At 34.4% G+C, this 14507-nt stretch overlaps 1 pseudogene across 1 annotated transcript; it reads left to right on the top strand.

Annotated features, from left to right (window-relative positions):
* The first annotated feature begins 661 nt into the window (after positions 1-661).
* On the top strand, positions 662-8419 carry LOC143605153 (phosphoenolpyruvate carboxylase-like; annotated as a pseudogene). The gene is made up of 11 exons (XR_013148449.1): positions 662-744; positions 824-1022; positions 1816-2206; positions 2282-2366; positions 2454-2676; positions 2768-2871; positions 3448-3535; positions 3643-3797; positions 4449-5443; positions 6225-6611; positions 7955-8419. The product of XR_013148449.1 is annotated as a phosphoenolpyruvate carboxylase-like (transcript).
* Positions 8420-14507: the final 6088 nt, after the last annotated feature.

Below are 14507 nucleotides of genomic sequence, written 5' to 3'. Positions count from 1 at the left end.
ACTCGTTAAAAGCATTTTGTATTCGATCCTTATACCACATATACAATATAACGTATACTTTTCACTCGTTAAGAGTATTTTGTAATGGCTACTAGAGTCTTTTACTTGCTAAGTTTCAGAGACATGCTGAATGATTAAGATGCAACATCTTAATAACTTAGCACAAGATTGCCATGTAGCTCCAAAATCTTTATTGTTGGTATAATAAACACATTCATAATTATTTTAATACCTTTTTTTCTTTAAATAGTTATTTTATAAAAAAAACATGTCAATTCAACGAAACTATTTTTTAAGTTTAGTTTTGAAACCATAATAAACTTAGCCAACGTCAACCGAATCCGTTTCACTATGATGCGATAGGTTTGTTACCGCGTTCATGATTACAACAAATGAGAACCTTTTTTTATACAAACGAAAGCGGATGATGATGAGAATGAGATGATGAAGTGAAATAACATTCCGTATTTCAGTTTCAGCCAATCATTTATCGTTTTTATTATAAGACATCAAAGATTAAAAAAAATAGAAAGAAAAGAAAACGACTTGACTAAAACTAAATCAATAAATGATATATAAAAAATAATCCAATAATAATCTAAGCCGGTGATTTGCCATTTGTGGACGAGTTTCTGTATTGTTGCCTCGTTGGTATGCAACTAACTAACTCAACTCATCTATAAATACCCAACCCCCATTCAAATCTGTTTACCTCAGCAAACTCATACATCATTTCATTATCAGGTTATTTAATTACTTCCAAAATATCATCAACATTTACTCAATTCATTGCTCATAACCTTTAATTATATTATTGTTGCAGAATTTGGTGAAGTTGAAGTCATCTGTGTGTAATGGCTACTCGGAATTTGGAGAAATTAGCGTCGATTGATGCTCAATTGAGGCTCTTAGTTCCCGGGAAAGTGTCTGAGGATGATAAGCTGATTGAGTATGATGCTTTGCTTTTGGATAAGTTTCTAGACATTCTTCAGGATTTACATGGTGAAGATCTTAAGGAAGCGGTATGGTTTTGAATTTTAATTGATCACCAAGTGTTTGATCAAATGTCTCAGTTAGATTATTCATTTGTTTTGTTTACACACTCACTCTCTCATTAACTGTAGTACTTCAAAATTAATAATAAGTTAATAACTCGTGTATTATTGATCAACTATTTACACGAGTACAACAGGGAGAATTGCAAAGGAAACCTAATCACATCATATATAGTAATTATGACAATTCTAAAGTCTAATTCGTTGCTCGTTTCTAGCTCATACTCTGATCTTCAGGTTCCTGTTCGATTGATCATCAACTGCTTGATAAAATGCCACGAAAAAACTATTACTCATTCTCTCATTAACTTTAGTACTTATAGAATAATGAAATCCTGTGTATTATTGATCAACTATTTATAAGAGTAGAATGGGGATAAATTACAAAGGAAATCTAATCAAATTATATCTTATAATTATGATAATTCCAATAATCCAATCATTGTTTGTTTTTAGTTTATACTATGAGTCTATGATCTTTCTGTTCCTTTTCGATTGGTCACCATCACCAACTGTTTGATAAAATGACGCACAAGAAACTATTCACTTGTTTCCTAGTTTGTTTACACACTCATTCTCTCATGAACTGTAAGTACTTTTAGAATAATGACTTCCTGTATATTATATTATTATTGATCAACTATTTATAAGAGTAGAATGAGGATAATTACAAAGAAAACTTGATCAAATCAAATCTTATAATTATGATAATGATGTAGCAATAATAAACCTTAAATAATATATTCTCTCTAATATGAAGGTTCAAGAATGCTATGAGCTTTCTGCTGAATATGAAGGAAAACGTGACCCGAAGAAGCTGGAGGAGCTCGGAGGTTTGTTGACAAGTTTGGATCCCGGGGACTCGATTGTTATTGCAAAAGCTTTCTCTCACATGCTTAACTTAGCCAATCTGGCCGAAGAAGTGCAGATCGCTTACCGTCGAAGAATCAAATTAAAGAAAGGTGATTTTGCTGACGAGGCGAATGCAACAACCGAATCTGACATTGAAGAAACTCTCAAGAAGCTTGTGCATAAGCTTAACAAGTCCCCTGAAGAGGTTTTTGATGCACTCAAGAATCAAACAGTGACTTGGTGTTGACCGCTCATCCAACTCAATCTGTCCGTCGATCTTTGCTTCAAAAGCATGGAAGGTATACCCTTTGATCCAATGTATATGATTTTGACCAAATGGTCAACATCAACATTGACCCTTTTTATATTTTCAGGATTCGTGACTGTCTGGCTCAATTATACGCCAAAGACATCACTCCTGATGATAAGCAAGAACTAGATGAGGCCTTACATAGAGAAGTAAGTATTAATGTTCAAGAACATTATGTATGCATATGCAATAACATTGTTAAATATATATATCAATGGCGTTTATGTAATTTGTAGATTCAAGCTGCTTTCCGTACGGATGAAATCAGGCGGACCCCACCAACACCACAAGATGAAATGAGAGCGGGAATGAGTTACTTTCATGAAACTATTTGGAAGGGTGTTCCTAAATTCTTACGTCGCGTTGACACTGCTTTAAAGAATATTGGGATTAACGAACGTGTTCCGTATAATGCACCTCTTATTCAATTCTCATCGTGGATGGGTGGTGACCGTGATGGCAAGTTTATGATATTATATACACTTAATTGAGAGAAAAAATCTATAATGTCATTTTCATTAATTTATTTTACTTCTGGTATATAATTCAGGTAATCCGAGGGTGACTCCTGAGGTAACAAGGGATGTTTGTTTACTAGCCAGAATGATGGCTGCAAATATGTACTTTTCTCAGATAGAGGAACTAATGTTTGAGGTATGTGATTATAGGCCTATAAACGAACCGAACAAACACGAACAGAGCATGTCTGTGTTTGTTCATTCAACTTATACGAGCAAACCATTGAACATGAACGATTAAACGGACAGGGTTTTCTTATCTGTCTTCATTTATTAAGAAAATCAACGTGTTCGTTTATTTTCATTCGTTAACAATATAAATGAACGGTGAACATAACTGAACATTGATGAACAAAGATAACGAGCTAAAAAAACCAATTAAAAGTAAATGTAAACAAAAATGTATTGGGCCTAAAAATTTATTAAACTTGATTAAATTGTAACGAGCCTAAAAAATTGAGTATATTAACGAACAAACTTAAGTAAAGTAAACCGACGAAAGTAAATGAAAGAACGTAAACAAACATAAATGGATGAACGAGACACATGTGTATGTTCCTTCATTTAACTAAATGAACAGAAACTTTTGTTCATGTTCGTTTGTTTATTTAATAAACAAACTTCCCGCTGAACGTTTCACTGAAATTACAGGCCTATGTGAAAGTACTTTTATGTAGTGATTATGGATCTTAACAAACACTTCATTTTTTAGATGTCCATGTGGCGTTGTAACGATGAACTACGCATTCGAGCGGAAGAAATATATAGAACAGCAAGGAGTGATGTGAAGCACTACATAGGTATTTGTTATTGTTATTGTTAATGTTAATAATGTTTTTGATTACTACTAAGATACAAAAGACTAAAATCCTAAATAATAGCATATGTTATTTTTTCTTTTCTTCAGAGTTTTGGAAACGGGTTCCTCCCACTGAACCTTACCGTGTAATTCTTAGTGATGTAAGGGACAAATTGTATAATACGCGTGAACGAGCTCGCCATTTGTTAGCTCATGGGATATCTGACATCCCAGAGGAAGCTGTTTATACCAATGTGGAACAGGTATTAAACATTTCAAGATCACCGATAATTAAATATTTTTGTAATCCTAAATGGCAGTTTCGACCTGTTTATAAATGGGTCAATTCGGGCTATCTTTTATCTCTATGCAGTCAAACTGATAAAGTTATAGATTAGTTTTAAAGGAATTGGGTTGAAATCGCCCAAAACATATTCCTGAATTCTTAATTCATAAAAGCTCTTAATTCATTAAATTGAAAGTAGTAAATTTGATTGAAATAAGGTTTTTATAATCATATATATATATATGACATACTGTTTATTATAAAAAAATTGTAAAATTTTTGCACAAAAACAAGATTTGACCAGAAAGAAAGTTTTAACACATTTTGACCTGCTACCTAAACCTCCATACCCTGATGAACCCATCTATCAATGGGTTAACTCGGGTTATGTTTTTATCTCAACAGATTAACCGAGTTAAATAAATAGAATAGCTAGAAATGAACTGGTCAAATGGGTCTAAAGTTGACCAAAAATGTATTGTTAATGAGTTAATCATATAAGAAAAGCATCTAGTGATTGAAAAAATATAATGTTGTTAATCACATTTGACATAACCCATTTTGACTTGTTACCCCAACACATTACCTCTAATGATATACTAAATATGTCTTTTATAAAATTTCACAGTTCTTGGAACATTGGAGCTCTGCTACCGATCACTATGCTGTGTGGCGACCGTGTGATTGCTGATGGAAGCCTTCTTGACTTTCTAAGACAAGTGTCAACATTTGGGCTCTCTAGTCAAACTTGACATAAGACAAGAATCCGAGCGCCACACGGATGTCCTCGATGCAATCACTCAACATCTAGAAATCGGATCTTATCGAGAATGGTCTGAAGAAAAACGCCAAGAATGGCTTCTATCTGAACTCAGTGGAAAACGTCCTCTTTTCAGGGCCGACCTTCCAAAAACTGAGGAAGTTAAGGATGTTTTAGACACGTTTAACGTTTTAGCCGAACTCCCATCCGACTGTTTTGGCGCTTACATCATCTCCATGGCCACGTCACCATCCGATGTCCTCGCTGTCGAGCTTCTTCAACGTGAATGCCACGTCAAACACCCATTACGTGTGGTCCCACTTTTTGAAAAACTTGCTGACCTGGAGGCAGCCCCCGCTGCCATGGCCCGCCTCTTCTCAGTTGAGTGGTACCAAAACCGAATCGACGGGAAACAAGAAGTCATGATCGGGTACTCGGATTCGGGAAAAGACGCGGGTCGGTTTTCAGCTGCATGGCAGCTTTATAAAGCTCAAGAAGAGATTATTAAAGTGGCTAAAGAGTTTGGAGTCAAACTGGTTATGTTTCAAGGGCGTGGTGGCACCGTGGGTCGAGGTGTCGGGCCCACACATCTGGCTATCTTGTCTCAACCGCCAGACACGATTCACGGGTCGTTAAGAGTCACAGTTCAGGGTGAGGTTATAAAGCAGTCTTTTGGTGAGGAACATTTGTGTTTTAGAACACTTCAGAGGTTTTGTGCAGCCACACTTGAGCACGGGATGAACCCGCCAATCTCACCGAAGCCCGAGTGGCGTGAACTTATGGACCAGATGGCGGTTGTTGCAACTGAGCAGTATCGGTCTATTGTGTTCAAGGAACCGTGCTTTGTCGAGTATTTCCGCCTGGTGAGTAATCTTATAATTGCTGATGGTTATAGATAGTGGTGGCCAAATGTGTGGGTTGGGTGGTTGTGGTCTCGTATCAAATTGGGATCAGGTCAACACGGTAATATTTGGTACATGTTGGCCCAGAGCATGTACATGTTCGTTTGTTTAAATTTGGCTGAACAAACGATCTATCATGAACAACTAAATGAACAGGGTTTTCTTGTTCGTGTTCGTTTTTTAAGAAAATGAACATGTTTGTATTTGTTTAACAATATATACGAACGGTTCATGAACGTAAACGAATGAACATAACTGAGCTAAAACTAGTTCAAAGTAATGTGAAGGACAATATGTTGGGACTTAAATGTTAGTAAAACTATACTAAGTTGTAATGAGCCGAAAAATTTATTAACGAACTTAAACAAACGTAAACTAATGAACATAAACAAACGTAAACAAACGAACATAAACGAATCCAGATAAACAAGCGTTCAGCAACATAAATGAATGAATGAGACGTGTTCACGTTCGTTCATCTAACTAAATGAACAAAATTTGTTCATGTTCATTCATTTATTAAATAAACGGTCATAAACGAACTTCCCGTTGAATGGTTCACTAACTGTTCACTGAACGTTCTGTTCGTTTACAAGACTAGTCCGGTTGGCGGTTTTTAACCTTTTTCTTTGGACTATGGATCCTACCGGATAACATATATTTGGGTAATATAGGATCAGTTAGCCGGGTTTAACGGGAACTCACACCTGTGCTCGTAACTTACCTTTCTATATATCTGCAGGCAACACCTGAATTAGAATACGGGCGTATGAACATTGGAAGCCGCCCGTCAAAACGAAAACCGAGTGGCGGCATTGAGTCACTCCGAGCCATTCCATGGATCTTTGCATGGACTCAAACCCGGTTCCATCTCCCGGTTTGGCTCGGGTTTGGGGAGGCATTCAAACATGTGATTCAAAAGGACAGCAAGAATCTTCAAATGCTTCATGAAATGTACAAAACATGGCCGTTTTTTCGGGTCACAATTGATTTAGTTGAAATGGTGTTTGCTAAAGGTGACCCGGGAATTGCGGCCCTTAATGACAAACTACTTGTTTCCGAAGATTTATGGTCGTTTGGTGAATCTTTGAGAGAAAACTATGAAGAAACCAAAGATTATCAGCTCAAGGTACACTTTTATCACATTTATAAATCTTGCATAAAATCAACACACTTTGTCTTTCTTTTATAAAAGTTAAGGCTTTTTGCATAAAACTAATGGTACTTGTTCAATTGTTACGTTGCAATAATTAAATTTGAGATTATATAATAAACCTCCCATTTTTATCATAAATTTGATATTTCTATAAAAAAAATTATCATTTTGCTAGCTTGTTTCTTGCATATAAAATGACCTAAAGTGGTCTTTATACAAAAATGCAATGGTAATGAATTGATGACTACAAAAATAATCATCATAATCATCATCATCATCATCATCATCATCATCATCGTACTCAGTATATCCCACCAATAGCAAAGCTATGGTAGGGTCTGAGGAGGGTAAGATGTAGACAACCTTACCTCTACCCCGTAAGAATAGAGAGGCTGCTTCCGGTGAGACCCCCGGCTCAATAGTAGTTTTGCATCAAGCCTTGGACATAAGGCACATAACACTCAATCATCGGGACACATGCTGATTGGTGCATGTACCCTTGTCTTTCGGCTATCAACGCCACCACATGATGCCTGATTAACCTTCCGCCACTTTTAACGTTATTTTCACGAGATTAGTAAAATAACGTCAAAATTAGTGCAATTTCACTTTTGCCCACCCGAGGGTTCACACATATATACATTATATGCGCGCACCGCAAGCAGGGCGTAATGACTACAAAAATAATAATAATAATAATAATAATAATAATAATAATAATAATAATTCCTAGGTTTAATGTCATAAATAAAACAATATACTTTCTTATTTTTCACGAAAAGGTCACTCGACATAATTTTGACATATAAAAAATCCTTGCACACGTCAAAAAAAAACATGAAAATTTCCATCAACCAAATTTTGCTATACTAAAGACCCTACAGTTGCATAAAATGTATCTACTTGTGGAAAAACATTTTGCTTCTTAAATTCGTCAAAATAAGATTAAATAAAAATTTTGTACAAAAATGTTGACCCTTTAACGAGTCAGTATTTTTTTTTATATTTTTCACCAGCACAAGCATTATAAACAAATGTATGCACTTTAATGTTAGCTAAATTTGGTCGAGCGACATTTTTTTTGTTTTTTAATATTTTTTTACATGTGCAGAGACTTTTATATGTCAAATTATAGACTTTTCCGTGAATGAGAAAATATGTTGTGTCACACACATAAAAAATAGACATTCAATGAGTGTCAACTCATTTGACCTCCCATGCTCATCTCAAGATAAAACACAACCCAGATCAACCAATTCATGCATAAGCGAAATCTCAATTATTATGCTAACCGTATTCTTTTGTCATGGTTTTAGATTGCGGGACATAAAGATCTTCTTGAAGGTGATCCTTACCTGAAACAAAGAATTAGGTTGCGTGATTCATACATCACAACCTTAAATGTTTGTCAAGCTTATACCCTCAAACGGATCCGAGACCCGAACTTTCATGTGACATTAAGGCCTCATATTTCCAAGGAATATGCGGAGTCAAGTAAACCAGCTGATGAGCTTATTAACCTGAACCCGACTAGTGAGTATGCACCGGGTTTAGAGGACACACTCATCTTGACAATGAAGGGGATTGCTGCTGGAATGCAGAACACCGGCTAGGTTAACCGTTATGTGAGTATATAGTTTTGGTTCATGGTTTCGGATGTTGTCACGGCCTTATTTACTATCATATGTATTGTTTGATGGTGGTTTTATTATCCATGAAATTAATGGCTTATTGTACACTTGATTACAAGTGATTATATGAACTGCTTTGCTTTCTACTTATTTACCCTGTTGTTAAAGTTTAGATTTATGGATGGTTATGTTAAAAGATAAAATATTAAAATCCTTTGGTTGTGTGAGAATTCACTAGAATTTTCGAAGGGTGTGATGATTGCATCCAATGAAACATAAAATTTTGAAATTTTTATTATGTTTATGACTTTTATATACTTTCGATTGTTAATTTTAAAAGAAGTATACCGCAAAATCAAGCTTTAATTCTTCTTAATTTAAATGAAATATTTATGTATTTCACTTTTTCTTTTTAATTTCGTTGTATTGTACGTAAAGGTTGTGTGTTTATACAAAAACTATACCCTTCTCCAAAGTCCTTAGCATTAATTCTACACTTCCTCAAGCTCGTATCCTCGGCTATGTCCTCAAAGAGATACAAATATAAGAAATATTGCCTAATATGTGCATCCTATGTTGGTTTGTGTCTGCCTCTACCCCTCCTACTCCCCTCCACATTGAGGGTTTCAACGACTCTGATTGGCTCCGTCGACAGTTTTCTCCACATGCCTAACCCTCTCCTTTATTTTATCTGAAATACTGGTTACCTAGCCTAACCACTAGTACCGGTCAATCGCCGGGCCAAAGCAGCCATCCTCCAACCGTTTTGCACACAAAGGTAAGTTCCGTATTCATCGCATGTCCTCCCTGCTTAAAACAGGACTCGTTAACCACCCACCATTGCGACATAATTTTTCCAGCAAGATATAGGGTTTTTGAATATTTGGTTGGTGTTTTGTGAGTCCAACAAGTATTCAGAACGCATAGGAAATAAGATTTGATAATAGTTAATATAATAAAAGGGTTTGGATCAAATACAATTGAAATTAACGTGTTAAACGTGAGAATCGATTAGAGTAATTTTATATACAAGTAGAATAATTATGTAATTACGTCATAGAGTACGTTAACTTTTTTCCACGACACCCTTTTCAAAAGAGAAAAAACATATATTTTTGTAAATACCTTTTTCCACCACACCTTTTTCGAAAAAGAAAAAAACTCACGTATTTTTTTTTTAAATAATGTATTTTTATTTATCCTGTACTATTTTAACTTTTTAGGAGATGTAGATTGATCAAAAGAGTTGTGAGATGAATCTTTTAAGGGAGGGTTTGGGATGTCTTAAGACTCTTGAGTTCATGTCCAACAAATGAAAAAAAATCACCTTTTAAAAAAAAGATAAAACTTTGAAATAAATAGTTTAATAATGTTTTTTAATACTCGAAATATCCTTATGTGCAAGACACACGGGTATTTGTTGTTGGAAAAATTTATCAGTGAAAATGGATTTTTCACTAACTTTGGACATGAATAATATATTTTTATATGTGTTGTATAAATATTGATTCGAGTGTCTAAAACGGAGCTTAGATGAATGAATATCAATGCTCGAAGTTGTATGGTTGGAATAACCAAAGAAGAGAAAATTGGATTTATCTTTGACATCGTGTCCCACGTAGGAGCGCATGAGTGTCGCGCCTCCATAACGGACTGTTGCGAACAGTTGTTTGGACCTGGTCAAATAGTTTGTTTCAACTCATGTCATGAATAAATATGATGGTTTTGATTCACCGCTTAAATCTAATTAAAAGTATTTAACCATGTTAATTACAATAATTAATTTCAAGTTTATTACAAGATTAATTATCTTGTTTATGACATATTAATTTTGGTTGAGTATTTTTCATTTTGTGTAAGTATATAATGAACTTGTTGGTTCATGTTGTAATGACACTTAAAAATATTTTGGAGTCACTTACACACACTCATGACAAAATTTAGAGAGGGGCACTCTCTATATTTATGTCAAACAACTTCAATAAATTTTCCTACATCTTGATAAGCACCAATATAGCCGGTGACTTCCTCGGGTTCGTGGCCATCTCCGGCAGTAAACGTACTGTTCCGGTTGTTGTACCCTGGGAAACAGACGCGCTTGAGAGTAGACACAAAATCTGTTTTAAGGGCCCCGTGTCTAACACGATCCTCAACCATAACCGTTACACAATTTCAATAAACGAATTGTTGTTTTGAAGAAATATTTGTTGAAGACTCAAGTGATGAAGACTCGTGACATGGATGCTAGAAGAAAGCTTATGGAAACACTCCTAGTAAGATATGAATTGAATCATTTTGGTATATAAATTTGCATTTTATATTCTTTTTATGTACTTTTGTAAACGTTATTGTACTAAGTGAATTTACCACGATTAACGGGAGTATCGTTATTATATTTTTATTATTATCTTAACTAAAAGTGAACCACTTCCTACATTTGTCTGTAAAAAATAAACATACATTACATTAGTGCTAGATTTTGTAACATAAGTGTCGCCAAAATTGAAACTAGAAATCCTAGATTTGTTACTTCTCAAAGTAAGATCTAAACCTGATACTTATGAGTTATGACAGTTCACGTAACTAAACTATTTTTATTTAATGCATTAAAAGTAGAAACTAGAAAGTGAAAGCATATGTGGAGACAGGGGCGGATCTATAGTGAAAACGGGTGGTTTCGAGGAACCACCCGAGTTTTGAAATAATAGTGTATTTATATATAGAAAATAATAAAGGAACCACCTTATAAATTAGAAAGGAACTACCTTACAGACATTTGAAGCCTTTGTCTAGCTGGAAACCTATTGGTTTTGTAACCCGGAGGTCACAGGTTCAATTCTGGTTTTTGAAACATTTTTTTTTACTTAGTTAGGGTTTTATAATAAACACAACCAGTGACCAGTCCACAAAACACCACACAGCGCCTCCCCAGTCTCGTCGTTTAACCACCGCAGATCTTCTCCGTGATTCCAATTTATCAAACTATTACTTCTCAAAGCCACCACCATCAGATGACTTCGAAGCTGACTTCCAGGGATTCAAAGACCGAATTCAGGATAACAATAAGCCTAAGCCTTTTGTTTTCTCAGCCAACAATAACTCATCTGGTAATTCACTTTTTTTTCATTAATAGTTTAAGGAATTTGTTGTAGGTAAATTACAAGTCGTGAACTTGAAGCTTCTAGATCTGACTTATCAAACTAGATTGATGACTTAGAAACTAGTCTGTTCTTTCTTGTTATGAATTGCGTATTCGTAATAATATATATATATATATATATATATATTGAAATTTAAAGCTTTTTGAATACCAAAACTAAGTCATTTGAAAATTAATTGATCTTAAGTTGTTTATTTGTCCCCAGCCCCTGACCCTCTTCAGCCCCTGACTGCCGGCAGCCTCACTCCGTCAGCCACTCGTCCTCGTCACTCCGACCATCGTGGAACGTCGGCAACCTCACTCTGTCAGCCACTCAGCCGTCCCCGTCCTCTTGCCACTGCCTACTCTTACTCGAATCCTCTAATCCTCCCACTTTGAAGGTAAGTTTACATTCACAATCCATTGTTAAATGTTAATTGTTCTTGACTTCTTGTAAAATGTTAATTGCTCTTGATTGTTAAGTTATTTGTTAAATTTAGTTTTAGTTTGTTAGATTGTTGGTTTTAATTTGTTAGTTTTTAATTTCTAATGACGGTGTCTCTTTTATTATTTTATCGTATTTTTATTATGTAATGAACTTTCTCGAACCATCGAACCGACCCGAACCTTAAACCGACCCGGATTTTTTTATACCCGACTCCATGAAATAGAAACGTCTAAAAGTAGTGCACCACCCGGAAAAAAATCCTGGATCAGCCACTGTGTGGAGAATGAGTAAAGTAAACTGGGGATTACACATGAGAATCGAGACAAGATCACTTTCGGTTAAGTCATGGAGTGGCGTGACTTTAGGGTGTGAATGCAATCATTTTTAAGAAGGATGTATGCATGATCATGTTGGTTTCCAAAAGTTTGGCCCTCTTTTGACCTTTTTGTAGAATAATGAAAACCCCCGTAAAGGTGTAATGTATTATTGATCAACTATATATAGGGTTACAATGAGATAAATACAAGGAAACATAATCAAATACAATCTCTTAATTATGGTAACACTATAATACTAAAACTCTAATAATATTTCTTCTACGATATTCTCTAATACTTTCCACCTTTACTAATTAACTAGGATTTTACCCGGCGTGTTGCGCCAAGGCATGTCAGTAAAATATGGATGATGGTAAAACTCAAGCGTTGCCGGTCTCGGGGGCGTTAAGACGCTAAGTTTGTGTTACGTTCGTTATGGTATAAAAAAAACAAATAACCAAATGGCATCAAAACCGAGCCTTGTTAGTCCCGGATGTTGATGCGATGAATTTATACGGATTCAGTCGGTTTCCATCACGTAAAAAAAATTAACGTTCGATCGGATTTCGTTACATTCGTTATGTTACGAATACTAAAAAAGAAAATCAAAATGGCGTGGTCAAGTTTGGTGCCGCTAAGCCCTTTTAGCGACACCAAACTTCTCTTTTACTATATATAGTAATTGGGCTTTTAAATGTTTATAAGTTTAAAAACAAGAGTAAAACAAATGTTTTGAGAAAAATTTGTTTAAGAGAAACATGTTCAAATTAAAAACACCGATGGTTCCTAGTTTAACCCGTTAAACATATGTGTCTGCCAAAATTTCAAGTTATTGATTAAATTAAGATAAAACAACCATGCCCAATTAAAAAAATTGTTTCAATTTTCTCATGATCAATAACAAAAATTCTATATTTGCGATAACATGATACTAGTTTCTCATATATATATTTGATGTAGATCAAATGATCAAGAAAGAATGCACATACATATCCTTAATTCAACGCAACCTTTCTACATGTTAAACCTCATATTGAATTCAGCTTTCACAAAATTAATTTAAATAAAACACCCTCATTTTGAACATTTATATTTGTAGCTTACCAACATTATAGAACCTCATGTATTCTAGTTTCACATGCATACTCATTAAATTTTATTTATATATATAAAATCATCACATGCATGGGTAGCTAATTGATACCCCCAGTGTATCAGGCCGTCATTGATAAGGATGCGAGAATCTGTATCGTGATATAGTATAGTTATGTTTTCCTTATTTTATTTTGTTTTTATCTTATTGAAAAAATATGATAGAGAATGACACGCCGGCCTAACCTCACACGTGCATGTTGAAAGTTTGTAACATGCGTCGACACATATTGCATACACGTGGCTGGCATCCAACGGTTAAAGAATAGTCGTGATCATGATGTCTTTATTTTTGTTTTTCTCACAATTTAAGTTTTATAGTTCTTACTTTCTATTAACTATAATATCATCATTTGTTGAAACAAGTTCTTTAAGTTGGTGTGTATTATGTGTATTAGTTCTGAATTGCTGTTAAAAAAATATATATGAGTTCTGAATTAATGCATCCTTATAATGAGTAATATAACATTTATACCTACATTAAATACATTAAATGCGGTCACCTTCACGTTGTTATCTCACTCCTCTGCCTAGTTTATTTTGTCACTTTTAATGAAGAAATAAATTCTCACTCGGTGCTTGCTAAAATTATCTTTTGTCTTCTTTGCTTTTGAATATTAGAACAATTATATTTTAAAAAAAAAAATTCAAGAAGTTTAAAGATATATATTTGGAAAAAGGAGAAAAGAACTATAAATATTTTATTAATATGTTTCTTTTATAAATAGAGATTGAAACTAGTAGATAAAAACCATTTTAAAAAAAAAATAATAATATGAGTGTAAAGCGTTTGTGTGAAGTAAAAAAGGTTGACAAAAAAAGGCGAATTGGATATTAATAATCTTAACTTAACGCAGTTGATCGATAATAATCTCAACTTAAAAAATAGTTGTCACCAATACCAACTTTCACACAATTTGTTTTCATTGGACCTCTATTAAGAAAAACTTAACGACATTAAGTTTTTTTCTTTCAAATTTCAAATTGATTTTTTAGGGCTTTCAATCGTAATGTGGATACGAATCGATTGATGTAAAACTTACCTCGAAACAGTGCTCCAAACAACTTAATTTTAGTTAATTAAAAGTTTACACACCGGAATTGAAGCATTCTACAGTCGTTTGGACCACCTTTTTTTCAAATTTCAAATGGTTTTTTAGGGCTTTCAATCGGAATGTGGAT

The sequence above is a fragment of the Bidens hawaiensis genome, unplaced genomic scaffold, assembly GCF_021521415.1.
Source record: "Bidens hawaiensis isolate Kalapana, Puna unplaced genomic scaffold, B.hawaiensis_p1.1 tig00068420_1, whole genome shotgun sequence".
Taxonomy (NCBI): Eukaryota; Viridiplantae; Streptophyta; class Magnoliopsida; order Asterales; family Asteraceae; genus Bidens; species Bidens hawaiensis.
This window is presented reverse-complemented; position numbering and strand designations above follow the sequence as displayed.